General features: G+C 39.0%; 1 protein-coding gene across 3 annotated transcripts in view; it reads right to left on the reverse strand.

Annotated features, from left to right (window-relative positions):
• RAP1A (RAP1A, member of RAS oncogene family) overlaps nt 1-14,334 on the reverse strand; it is an 89,884-nt gene that overhangs the window by 67,245 nt on the left and 8,305 nt on the right. The window contains exon 2 of one of the 3 annotated variants that reach the window (XM_017345982.3): nt 11,745-11,792. The exons of the other annotated variants lie outside the window; for them this stretch is intronic. The gene's annotated coding sequence lies outside the window, so the exon portion shown is untranslated. The remainder of the gene's footprint in view (nt 1-11,744; nt 11,793-14,334) is intronic. 3 annotated transcript variants of the gene reach the window in all.

Genomic DNA, 14,334 nt, shown 5'->3' on the forward strand with positions numbered 1-14,334 from the left:
GCATCTTCTACTTTTTTCCCAGGCTATAGCAGAGAGCTGAATCAGAAGTGGAGCAGCCGGGACTCGAACTGGCACCCCATATGGGATGCTGGAACTGCAAGTGGAGGCTTAACCTGCTACGCTGCAGCGCCGGCCCCAATAAACCTTAAAAACAACAACAACAACAAAAACCACTAGGGGCCAGTGCTGTGGCAGGTAAGGCCGCCCCCTGCAGCACCAGCATCCCACTTAGGTACCGGTTCAAGCCCTGGCTGCTCCACTTTGGATCCAGCTCCCTGATAATGCTCCTGGGAAAGCAGAGGAAGATGGCCCAATTCCTTGGTCCCTGCACCCACATGGGAGATGGGGATGAACCTGACTCTTGGCTTCAGCCTGACCCAGCCTTGGCAGTTGTGGCCATTTGGGAAGTGAACCAATGAATGGAAGCACTCTCTGCCTCTTGTTCTCTGTTACTCTTTTTTTCAAATAAATAAATCTTTAAAAAAATGAAAAATACTATATAGCGCATAATCAAATTACAAACCCTGTAGTTTAACCAACACTGGCCTAAGTTCAAAGTTTGTGGTAGTGTATTTCTTAGAGAATTTGAGAGATTAAAAAGACCTATACCTATGTTAAGAACACCTCAAGAAGTTTCATGGAAAATGGAATTAAAAGATAAGGCTATTTTGGTACAAAAATTTTTTGAAATCCATGCATCTTTTCATAATCTAAACAAATTTTTTTAAAGACTCATTGTATGCACGCATTTCAAATTTTTTTGCACCAAAATAAACTTATCTTTTGCAGTCAGCATTGTGGTACCACTGGTGAAACTGTCACCTGTGATACTTGATGCCAGCATTTCACCTGAACGCAGCTTGATGTCCCGGTTGTTCCACTTCTGACCACCTCCCTGCTAATGTGCCTAGGAAAGCAGAAGATGGCCCAAGTTCCTGGCCCACTGCCACGAATGCAAGAGACCAGCATGGAGTTCCTGGCTCTTGGCTTCCACTTGACCCAGCCCTGGCCATTATGGCCATTTAGGGAGTGAAACCACAGATGGGAGATCTCTCCATCTGTAACTCTGCCTTCCAAAAGTGAGTAAATTTTCAAAAATAACAATAAATAAGCTTTTTCAAGTATCTTTATGTATATACACACACATTCATATGTACATACACATAGATTAAAGGCAGGAAAACTGGGGAATAAAGTCCCTTGGATTCAACCATGTCTTCCTGTCACTCCCCCTCTTCGTGGAGGAACGACACAGGACCCTGCACTGTTCTTTGGTCTGCTCGGCCCTCCCCGGGTTTGCTGCTGGTTCTTCCCGGGTTGGCTACCGACCCTTCCACCTCTGTGGAAGGGCGGTTCCCCCTGCCACTTTCCCCACTTCCGCGGGGGAGCGGCACACCGCCGGCCGGCTCTCTTGGGGGCTGCTCAGATGTTCCTCAGGTGTTCCTTCAGATAGATGTTCCTGGTGCATGTTGTCTCTCTCCTCCTTTATAATCCTCTTCCACCAATCCCAACTCTGCTACCCACACGCTGAGCACGCTGCTCTCCTCCAATCAGAAGCAGCTCCTGCAGCTTGTCAAGTTGGTGAGAGGCAGCTGGGTAGAAGCTGTTTGCTCCTCTCCCAGCGCCATATTGTGGGACAGCAGATGCATAGAATAAGTCTTAATTCCAGTAACAGTATAGTCCGAGTTGCTCCCCACATCTTCCATACTTAAACTCAGAAGCTCAGATCTTTATGCAGGCTAAGATAAGTATGTTCTCCTCCAATACGCCTTCCCTCTTTATGACCAATGAAATAACATACTTTTTTATTTATTTTTTTTGTTTTTTTTTTAATCTTTTTTCCTTTTCTTATTTTTTATCTTTTTAAAATTTTGTTCTCCTATGCTTTTTTTTTTTTTTAAAGATGTATTTATTTATTTCAAAGGCAGAGTTACAAAGAGGCAGAGGCAGAGAGAGAGGTCTTCTATCCGCTGGTTCACTCCACAAATGGCCGCAATGGCTAGAGCTGCGCCAACCCAAAGCAGGAGCCAGGAGCTTCTTCTGGGTCCCCCATGTAGGTGCAGGGGCCCAAGGACTTGTGCCATCTTCTACTGCTTTCCCAGGCCACAGCAGAGAGCTGGATTGGAAGGAAGTGGAGCAGCTGGGTCTTGAACCGGCACTCATATGGGATGCTGGCAATGCAGATCGAAGGTTTACCCACTAAGCCACAGTGCCAGCCCCTGTTCTGTTTTTCTTAAAAAAAAAAAAAAAAAAAAGAACAAAAAGTAAAAATAACAATCTCTTATCTCTTGATGGCAGAGTCAGAATCAGGTTATTTCTCAAAGCTCCCCATTTAAATCTAATGTACAACCTTAATCAGGGTGGAGATCTGCTACACTAAATGGTGTCTTTTCAAGAAAAAGAATGATAATTAACAGAAAAGAATAAGTAGAGACACCTGGGTAGAGATGAGGACCAGCCCCCCCAACAAAATTTGTCTCTGAAGAATGAAATTTTTATCTACTTGCATGCTAGTATATAATATTTCCAGTCTACATGTGAAATTTTTTAAAAAGGTGTGAAAGCAAAACTAATATTTCTATGTATATAGGTACAAATGTATGTTTTTACAGGAATATCTCTAAGGATACATAACTGATAACCATTACTTTTGTCTTATTTATACTTTTTCTTGATATGCATAGTTTGCATTATCTGAATTTATTCCTTCTAAAATGTATTACTTAATAAAAATAATAAACTTTTTAAAAAGTATGACTGAAATTATGTCTAAAGATTACTTTAATAAAACTTTGAGTAGGAAAACAATTATAAAAAGGGCTAGCAAGAATTACTTGATGTTTTCCTGAAAGGCAACTTACTATTTAATCAACACAAAACAAAAATAATATCTTCCAACTTCTAGGTGCTATGGACATGCATATCCTGATAACCTATTTTCACTGGATGGCTATTACTAATTAAAGTCTCACAATATACAGTATGAGGAAAAACACTTTAATGATAAAATGGAAGTATCTGAAATTTTATAAAACACAAGCTTCTCTTTTATATTCGTTTTTGTAACCATTTATAATAATCTCATGCAACATTTAGTTACAATCAAGTATCCTCCTTATATGAAGCATTTATTTAAATGGCTATGAAGTTTTTATATGGTTCTAGCCTATAGAAAAAAAAAGTAGGCAATAGAAGTGGATAGGGCTATATCTAAGCAATCACATAGGTTTCACCGAAAGTCCAAAGTCATAAAAATTAGTGCTCAAGCATGAGTTGTCATCTGTTTGTGGCTGTGGATCTTGAAACACAGAACTCAGTTTCAAATACATTCTCACAGAACACTGAAGTTACATTTTGCACCTAAGAATAAACCTTGTAACCTGGCTAAATGGTAAGCCTCCATAGATATATCAGTTGACATGTTAACTTTTATAAAAAAATGAAAAAGCAACAACAATTATGTACTGAAGTGATTAAAAAAAAATCTAGGGAACAGCACCGTGGTGTAGTGGGTAAAGCTGCCACCTGCAAGTCAGCATCCCTTATGAGTGCTGGTTCGAGTTCCAGCTGCTCCACTTCCAATCCAGCTCTTGCTATTGCCTGGGAAAGCAGTAGAAAAAGGCCCAAGTCCTTGGGCCCGTGCACCCATGTGGGAGACCCAGAAGAAGCTCCTGGCTCCTGGCTTAGGCCCAGCTCAGTTCTGGCCATTGTGACCATTTGTGGAGTGAACCAGTGGGTGGAAAACTCTCCATCCCCGCTGTAACTCTGCCTTTCAAAAAATAAATAAATCTTTTAAAAAAAGAGAGAGAGAGAAAAATCTAAGAGCCCAGAAATCTAGGAATCCCCACTAAATTCCCTTTCTTTTAATGCCTTTTTTCCCTCCTTTTATGAACTAAAAAAAAAGATTTATTTTACCTATTTGAAAGTCAGAACTACAGAAAGAGAAGGAGAGAAAGACACAGATCTTCCATCTGTTGGTTCATGCCCCAAATGGTCACAACAACTGAAGCTGGGCAAGGCTGAAGCTAGGAGCCAGGAGCTTCTTCTAGGTCTCCCGTGTGGGTGCAGGGGCCCAAGCACTTGGATCATCTTCCAAGCTTTCCCAGGTGCATTAGCAGGGAGCTGGATTGGAAGTGGAGTAGCTGGGACTCAAATCAGAGCTCATATGGGACACCAGTGCTGCAGACTGGGGCTTAACCCACTGTACCACAATGCTGGCCCCCTTTGATGATCTTAAAGATTCAAATTTCTTCACAAATTACTAAATATATCTTATTATTCCTCAGCTCTACTGGGCACAAGGCATTATGAAGAATTTAGAAGAAATAAGATGCATTCATAAATTACCATTAAAATAAAGTTACTTCATAACCACAGTGACAGAAAAACAAAAAAAAGAGGTTATCTAAATCTGTGAAAATCAGCACTAACCACTGGCCTTCTCTGGTCACCATTATTCACAAAGAAAATGTTCTGAATCCTACGATGAACATTAAACATACAGAGAACAAAAATTACTAAGGGGTAATAAAAACTTGAGATGTTCTCAGTTACACTCAATTCTCCAGTTAATAGACTCATTTGACACATCAGCTTTTAAAAATGCAGGATTCAAAATTCTACCTATATCATATTATGAACTTCCCATGTTAAATGCTTTAGGTCTAAAATGTTCAGCTGTAACTAGCACAGATTTACTGAGCAGACAAAAAAGGAAGCTACCTAAACACTCGGCTAATGGTCTAATTTAACTAATGTGGAAAACACAAAGTTAATCAAAATAGGGGACACAACACCCAAGACACTGTTCCAGTCACCAGGATGTTTTACTCCAGTTTCCCAGAGACATCAATGCTGACTTTTTGATAATAAACATAATAGCAGCAATAATACGTAAGTGTTTTTGTATGCCAGGAATATTTATCCTCAAAAAAGCCAAAGAAATATACTTGTTTTTTATACATGAGAAAACTGAGAACTAAAAAGTTAAGGAACAGCTAATAGGTACCATGTATGTGCAAACTGTCTGCTGATCACAAATACTCACATATTCTTAAATGGCATATTTAAATCACATATTTAAAGTGAGATTTAGCATACTATTTATATAAATAGGTTTAAATCCTATAATTAACCACTTATTCATAACATATATATGAATGAAAAGAAATGAGGCAAACCTGATTTAAAACAAATTTTCCAAATCACCGTATCAACTGCATAAAACTTTTCCCACTTCTCTCACTCCCCACACTCAGAAAATAGTAAAAATATTTTTACCATAACATGGAATTCTATTCCAAAAATTCTATTTAATTTCTTTTTAAACACTTTAATTCATTCAGTCTCCTCAGAATCTTCATCTTTAGAAGTTTTATTAAGTTTAATTTCATACTATATAATGAATTCACTTTGGAACTTTTGTGCTTATGAAATATATGTGCAGTGTGTGAAATTCAGAAAATAAAAGTCTAAAGAGGAAAATTAAAATGTCCCGGAATCCTACAACCTGGCAATAAACAACTATTTAGGTTCTTTTGGTGTATTTCCTTTCAGCCTGTATTCTACACATGAATAGACATTTTATAAAAATAAGTACTGAAATCATACTATGTAAACACTGGTACTCTGCTTTTATCTCCTTAACAATGGGACACTTTTTAAAAACTATACAGACAAAAGCAATTTTATGATTGTCTGTAAAACACTTTGGCTGGGGCCGGCACCATGGCACAGTGGGTTAATCTTCCGCCTGCATCCCATAGGAGCGCCGGTTCTATTTCCCGGCTGCTGCTCTTCCGATCCAGCTCTATGCTGTGGCCTGGGCAAGCAGTAGAAGATGGCCCAAGTGCTCGGGCCCCTGCACACATGTGGGAGACCGGGAAGAAGCACCTGGCTCCTGGCTTTGGATCAGCACAGCTTCAGCAGTTGCGGCCATCTGGGGAGTGAAACAACGAAAGGAAGACCTTTCTCTCTCTCTGTCCCTCTCACTGTCTGTAACTCTACCTCTCAAATAAATAAATAAATCTTAAAAAAACCCTTTGGCTTATAAACTAAAAAAACAGTTTATTATACTGTGAAAACCACAGGGTGGGGAAGAGATGGTTCTTTATATAAAGAACACTCTTTTACAAGTATCTGAATGTTTTGATAAATAATTTTTAACTTTTAATAATTAATAGTATTTTCTTTGCCCTATTAAAAAGCTTCCTATGTCCATCTTCAACATATCAACAACACACAGAAGACATTAAATACATGATTATGGAAGTATTATTGTTGCAGAAGATCAAAACTGGGACAATTCACTGTAAGACACAAGCTTAGCCCAGCATACTAGAACCTAAGTAGAGCCAGCTAAGGAAAACCACAAAGCAAAGATTGTTTATACACAGTATCTAAGGCCTTCTATTGCTTACACACACATGTGGGCAGATGGCACTGAGTGGCAACAAGATCTCAAGCTTGTTCCATTCATGACAGGGGCCCAAGTCGGAAGCATCAGGAGAATAAAAGAATGAGCACATCATCTAAAACCCTCTTGCCCCCGGTTTCAGCTACAGATTTTAGCTGATTACTGAATTAAAATACTATCATATTCCGGCTGGCACTGTGGCTCGCTTGGCTAATCCTCCGCCTGCGGCGCCGGCATCCCATATGGGTGCCAGGTTCTAGTCCCAGCTGCTCCTCTTCCAGTCCAGCTCTCTGCTGTGGCCCGGGAAGGCAGTGGAGGATGGCCCAAGTGCTTGGGCCCTGCACCCACGTGGGAGACTGGGAGGAAGCACCTGGCTCCTGGCTTCAGTTTGGTGTAGCTCCGGCCATAGCGGCCATTTGAGGGGTGAACCAATGAAAGGAGGACCTTCTTCTCTCTCTCACTGTCTAACTCTGTCAAAAAAAAAAATGCTATCATATTCCAAGATAAAAAAATACTAATTTGAGAGAAATACTAGTCAGAAGTTACTTAACACTTATTTAAAATTCAAAGAGACATTTTACACTAAAGTTTGTCCCATGTGTGAATGAAACTCAGTTTTCTAAATTTACAAGTTTTTTTTTTTAGATTTTTATTTATTTATTTGACAGAATTACAGACAGTGAGAGAGAGAGAGAGAGAGACAGAGAGAAAGGTCTTCCTTCCATTGGTTCACTCCCCAAATAACTGCAACAGACAGTGTTGCGCTGATCCGAAGCCAGGAGCCAGGTGCTTCCTCCTGGTCTCCCATGCGGGTGCAGGGCCCAAGCACCTGGGCCATCCTCCACTGCCTTCCCAGGCCACAGCAGAGAGCTGGACTGGAAGAGGAGCAACCGGGACTAGAACCCAGTGCCCATATGGGATGCTGGCACCGCAGGTGGAGGATTAGCCTAGTACACCATGGCGCAGGCCCCGGTACAAGAAGTTTTAATGAATACAGGGAATGTCACCAATTTTGAATTACTAACGTACTAAATTCTCATACTTTTTATCATCTGAATGTGAAAGAATCACCACTAAAATAATCCAGGCATACATGAAAGAATGCATAAGATTCACTTTCCTACATCACTTCCCTGAGGTTTAAGTTAATCTGATATTAAATCATTAAATTTATAAAAGTACCACTTACATCAATTTTTTGATATATACATGGGAAACTGATACTTGTACTGTGGATTCAAAACAACTTTCTGAAGTATGAAATCTTCATCCTGGGGATTGTGTATGTCATTATTAAATGATCAGAATGGAGAGCAGCAGGATACAAGAGTAGGGCAGGTTTAAAGGCAACCTACAGAAATCTAGCAAGAGAAAAAAAACTAACATGTTAAGAATATGAAGAACCAAAATACCACATAAAGTTATTTTTTATAAACCTGTCATATTTTAAGCAGTCTCAGACAACTAAAAACTAACTTTTAAAATACATTCCTTCCGGCCGGCGCCGCGGCTCACTAGGCTAATCCTCCGCCTAGCGGCGCCGGCACACCGGGTTCTAGTCCCGGTCGGGGCGCCGGATTCTGTCCCGGTTGCCCCTCTTCCAGGCCAGCCCTCTGCTGTGGCTAGGGAGTGCAGTGGAGGATGGCCCAGGTGCTTGGGCCCTGCACCCCATGGGAGACCAGGAAAAGCACCTGGCTCCTGGCTCCTGCCATCGGATCAGCGCGGTGCGCCGGCCGCGGCGGCCATTGGAGGGTGAACCAACGGCAAAGGAAGACCTTTCTCTCTGTCTCTCTCTCTCTCTCACTGTCCACTCTGCCTGTCAAAAATAAAAAAAATAAATTAAAAAAAAAAATACATTCCTTCCTCCCAGAAACAATGATCTTCATTTTGTCTAGGTTTACTGTACTCCCAACTCAAACCAACAAGACAGATGATGTGTGTTTTGTGAAGCAGTCATCAGCATGCCGCCACAAATGGTGACAGATTCATTATGTCCTCTCTGAAGGCCCGGTAGGCTGCAATATCTAGTCAGAAGTATTCTGTCCCTCAATATCAACTTATCTCCTCACAGCCTTCATTTCATCACTTTCACTTTTCTTCTTTGTGAAAATAAATCTTTTTCACAGTATAGCCCAACAACATTCATGTGTCACCCATTCCCCTGAGGCAAATCCTATATCATAATCCCTTCCCTGTCTCCAATCTTTCTCTAATAGAATTTCCTTCAATTTCTCAATTGTCTTCATTTACTTTCATCCCTTATGTATCTTATCCTGTAACACATTCAAAAAGAACTTTAAACTTAACTCATTAAGACATTAATTAATTTGAAGGATAAGAAATTTTAAGGGGGCCAGCATTGTGGTGTAGTAGGTAAAGCTCCCGTCTGTAGTGTGGGCATCCCTTATGAGTGCCAGTTCGATTCCCCACTGTTCCACTTCCGATCCAGCTCCTGGGAAAGCAGCAGAAGATAGCCCAAGTGCTTGGCCTGATGCACCCACCTGGGAGACCCAGAAGAAGCTCCTGGCTTCAGACAGGCTTAGCTTTGGCCATTGCAGACATCTGGGGAGTGAACTAGTGGATGGAAGAGCACTCTGTCCCTTCCCCTATCTCTGTAACTCTGACCTTCAAATAAATAAACAAATCTTTAAAAAAAAAAAAAAGAAATTTCATAAACATGGGAGTTTAAAGATCTCATATTATGATTCTAGCTGGGAATAGACATCAATTGAAAAAACAACCCTACCTTAACACTATATAAATATACAGAGTTAAAACTCTACTAGCCATTAAGTACCCCAGAATTGCCAGTTCATACTTCTGATACAGAAGGCAGAAACGATCACAAGTCCATCCATGTGCCCTCCCACTACACAAACAGAACTATAAAAGTTAGACCTCAGTAGGTTAACTAATGTTGGCTACAGAAACATTTCAAATGCTATTGTTATTCCTCACCTCATTTCAGAATACTACAATAAAATTTGATTTTTTCCTTTCCTTTTTTTTTATTATTTATTTTAAAGGCAGCAAGAGATCTTCCATTTATTGGTTCACTCCAAATGCCTGCAATGGCTAGGGCTGAGCTAGGATGAAGCCAGGAACCTGGAACTTAATCCAATTCTCCTACATGGGTGGCAGGGACCTCACTTGAGCCATCACCAGCTGCCTCCCAAGGTGTGCGTTAGCAGGAAGCTGGAATGGAGAGCAGAGCTGGAACCTGAATCCAGGCACTCTGAAATGGGATGCAGATGTACCAAGCGACATCTTAACCACTACATCAAATGCCAGTCTCAGAACACTAGAGTAAAATTTAAAATGGTTACAAAATATTTATTAAGAGATTCAAACAGAACCAAAAGATGGTATGCTGACTGTGAATACAAGGATTTAAAGCAGATTTTAAAAAAAGAAAAAAGAAAAAAAAAACTTGGTTAACAAAACCTAAGAGAAAATTGTATTTTCTAAGTATCTGGCCTTTATTTCCCTCCTCAGGAAAGCTCCTGGCTCCTGCCTTCAGATTGGCACAGCTCCAGCCAATGCGGCCATCTGGGTAGTGAACCAGCGGATGGAAGACCTCTCTCTGTCTCTACCTCTTTCTGTCATTCTTTCAAATAAATAAATCTTTTAAAAAAACCACACACACAAAATTGCTGATTCTAAAGGAGTGAGGAAAGAAACTTCCCTTAATAAAAGAGAGTAAGAAAAACACACAATATTCTATTCAACCAGTGAGTTTCTTTTTCTTTCATTTTAATCCTTCAAGATAAAGATATAAAAGTCTATTCATGTTTAATATACTTCTTATATCATCTCATGTAAAAATTGTATGAACCAGAATGGCCCAAACTAGGAAAGAACCTGTTCTCTTAGCTATAGTTTGGAGGGTAAAGAAGGGGAGAGATAGGTATTAATCCTGGGAGAGTAACTGTAGCTCTTGATTTCTGTTGACAAACAGGAGGCAGAAATAGTTTCAAAACTATTCAAAATACACAATTGGAATTTTATAGTCTGTGACATTAAATCACTGTTTTGAATATCTGAGATTCCTTGAGTAAATGAAGTATCATTCATTTGATAGCTCTATAGTATCACATAAGAAGAAACAATATTTATGGGGTGGGCATTTGGCACAGGGTTAAGATGCCACCTGGGATGTCTGCACTCATATCACAGTGCTTGGTTCATGTCCTGGCTCCTCCACTTCTGGTCCAGCTTCCTGCTTATGTGCACCTCCGGAGGCAGAAGTGATGGCTCAAGCAGTTGAGTCTCTGCCACCCATGTAGGAGACCTGGATTAAGTTCCTGGCTCTTTGATTTGTCCTGGCCCAGGGCCAGCTGTTGTGGGTATTTCGGGAATAAATGAGCATATGGAAGATCTATGTCTGCACTTTTCAAAGAAATAAAAACAAAAAACAAACAAACAATTTATAAAATTAAGTGTGCACACACACACATCCCTAACAATATGTGCTACAAATGATTATTATTAAAAGTATTTTCAAGGGTACTTTAAAGAGATTTGAATAAAAATAAATAGTAATAAGAGCTTTATTTCTAAATTTAGAAAATATCTGAACACTAAATGAAACATTAGAAAGGCATGACATCTTGGAAGTTTAAAAATGCAAACATCTTGGAAATAAAACAAGTCTGTACTTTTTAAAAATTGGGAATTGCAGGGCCGGCACTGTGGCTCACTTGGCTAATCTACTGCCTGCGGCGCCGGCATCCCATATGAGCACTGGGTTCTAGTCCCGGTTGCTCCTCTTCCAGTCCAGCTCTCTGCTGTGACCTGGGAGGGCAGTGGAGGATGGCCCAAGTGCTTGGGTTCCTGCACCCACGTGGGAGACTGGGAGGAAGCACCTGGCTCCTGGCTTCAGATCAGCTCAGCTCTGGCTGTTGCGGCCATTTTAGGGGTGAACCAATGGAAGGAAGACCTTTGTCTCTGTCTCTCTCTCACTGTCTGTAACTCTACCTGTCAAATAAATAAATAAATTGGGAATTGCTTCTTTTCTGAACTGGAAGGTAGTGATCTCAGGTAAGTTTACTTCTCAAATGAAATATTGTATCAATCATGAAGCTAACTTGTTGACATATTATATAACAAGTGGGAAGTATGAATACAGCTAGAGTCAGATACTAGAATGACTAAAAATGGTACCTGCAAACTCATCTTGTGAAATCAGGAAAATTGGGAGTGGTGGATGGAGAATGGGAATATTAAAAATAATTTTTTCCAAAGATCATATACTCAATTTTCTATTTTGTTGCTCCACATTTCACTGCCTTCAACATTCTAAGCTGCTTAACATGTCTATTTTACTTACCACTGCTCACGCAACTGATGTTCTATAAGTCCCCAGCATTCGTGAATGCTGCAAAAACCACAAGCAGAATTTCACCTTACAGTGAACTTTTAAGATAACATTTACAGAAATAAAGTCTAAAAATGAGGATCCTCTGTTAATTAAGAACTCAAAATACTACATAAATAAAATGTCTACAGAAGACTACGCATATATAAATATATTTATAAGGCACCAACAGGCACCTTCCACTGATAACAGGAATCTTCATCCTTCAACTTTTTTTAAAGGTAGTAACAACCGAAGTATTCTTGGTCCTATCATCTCTGGAAGGCTGCCTGACTCCATGTGGCCTAGTCCTTAAAACTCAGATTTTCTTTTGAATTTTATTCTCACAACGGATAGAGATCACAATAACAACTCCCCCAAAACCAGCCCTTTTATTTCCTGTAATTTCCTTAGCTATTATTAAACCAGCCCCCCTCCTTACAGGTCTTCCTTTCTCAATTTATATACTACATACCCAGATTGATGAATGCTCTTACCATTTTCCTCAAACCAAAAGTTCTTATGTTCTTGAATATGGTCTACACTTAATCTAGTACTCAAGATGGACAAATACCAACTCCAATCAATCCGTATAGTGGTGCCTCCATATTTTCTAACTATACAAAAGCTTGGGCTTCTTTCAAACCAACCTCCTTTCCTCCAACTTCTGAACTAGATTCCCAAGTTGGCACATGCCATTCCTACCACAAAGAATGTCCATCACTTCCACCTCATTGCCCCTGCTCACTACAGGTCATCTGCAGCTCTATTTCTTCATATTAAACAAAGACTCAAAAAATGACATGTTTCTACCCTCCATGAGATTGGCAGAAACTTAATTTAGCAAAATTAGAGGGCTTTCATTATATATCTACTATGTGCTTAGTAATTTTATACATTATTTTTTCTAATCTTCTCAACAATCTTATGAAGTAAGTATTATTATTATTATTCTCTTTTTACCAACAGTAGTTTCCTCCTTTTTAAGGTCTTTTATTCTCTTTTTAAGAAAAAGGCCAAGGTACAGAAATATCAAATAATACACTCCTATTTAGTAAGTTCCCTTAAATCACATACTTAGCAAATGACAAGGCAAAGATGTGAACCCAGACTGCCTTACTCCAGGGCCACTGGTCTAAACACTACTAGGTTTTGTTTTTTTAAATCAGAACCATGAAAATACCTCCCCTCATTTATCTGAAATAATTTAGTCTTATATAATATTTCCACTTGTTACATACTATAAACAAACTTCCTGTTTTTGATTTTGACAAAAGAATGGTTTTAAAATTCCATTTCTCTCTCTGAAAAAAAAAAATGTTCACATTGCAACTTCAATCAATCTCTTTTTTGTCATACAGATAACTTAAGCCTAAAATATTTTTGAAGAAACTCATTCCAATCAACTTTTTGGAATAAAGCTACAAATTATTACTTACACATGATGATGGTTTTATAGATTATTAATAATATACTTTGGAATTATCATTCATGAATTTAACAGATATCTATCAGATTGGTAAAGATTTTAAAAACTGATCTACTCAATACCATTGAAGGTGCAATGAGACACACACTCTTATAACAGGGTAACCACCTTCTGATTCAGTTATCCCACTTCTGGGAATCTATCCTAAAGGAAGGAAACACACACACACACACACTAAAAAGATGCAATCAAAGACAAAAGTACAAAAATCTTTGTCCCAGTATTATTTAAAATAGTAATAATATAATGAATCAAACTCAAAGTCCCACTCTGGGAGACGAACACCTCAAGTAGGGAAAAAAAGTAGGAACAAAAGTCTATACATAAAAATATAATTTCAACTTCTGTACAAGTAAAACATTTGTACATGCAAGGGAAGAACTGGGAAAATATACATTAAAAGTTTAGCAGTAATTTTCTCTGGATGATAGGATCAAGGGTGATTTTCAATTTTTTCTTTACACTTAACATTCTTTTCAAAAGTTGTCACAATGTAACATGAATTCTTTTAAACAAACAAACAAAAATTTAAGCAAATGATCCTGAACCACGTTACTCAGCACAAGATAGACGTCACACTTGTTTTGTTCCCAGGTTCCACTATGCTCAGGTTAACTTATACATTGTGTAAAGGAGGCCATCCAAAACTCGGTAATGTTTATGGAACTGCATAAGGCCCACTACCTAAGTCAATCAATGTACCAAAATAAAGCACCAGAGCTAAATGGACTGTTTCACGGTATACGTCTGTTGAGAATAAATGTCCAATGAATCCTCTAATTCAAAATACACAAAATGGAAAAACCAGAAAAAGCTTCTCCTTCTGCAATACTAAATACACTATTGTTGCCTTATAAGCGCAACACCATTAGGTCTAAAAAGAGGAGAAACTTGAAAATAAAATTGGCAAGCTACCAACAGTCACTAAAAAAATGCACATTGGTGCATTTTACCTATTCACACATTTCTGTCCCAGCAGATAATTAACTTTAGCGGTACAGGAGGATTTTAATCAGTGTAGAAAAAATATTAAGCTACTCTTTAAACATCTTCTGACATTAGGCAGATAATTAA

This window comes from Oryctolagus cuniculus, chromosome 7 (genome assembly GCF_964237555.1).
Source record: "Oryctolagus cuniculus chromosome 7, mOryCun1.1, whole genome shotgun sequence".
Classification (NCBI taxonomy): domain Eukaryota; kingdom Metazoa; phylum Chordata; class Mammalia; order Lagomorpha; family Leporidae; genus Oryctolagus; species Oryctolagus cuniculus.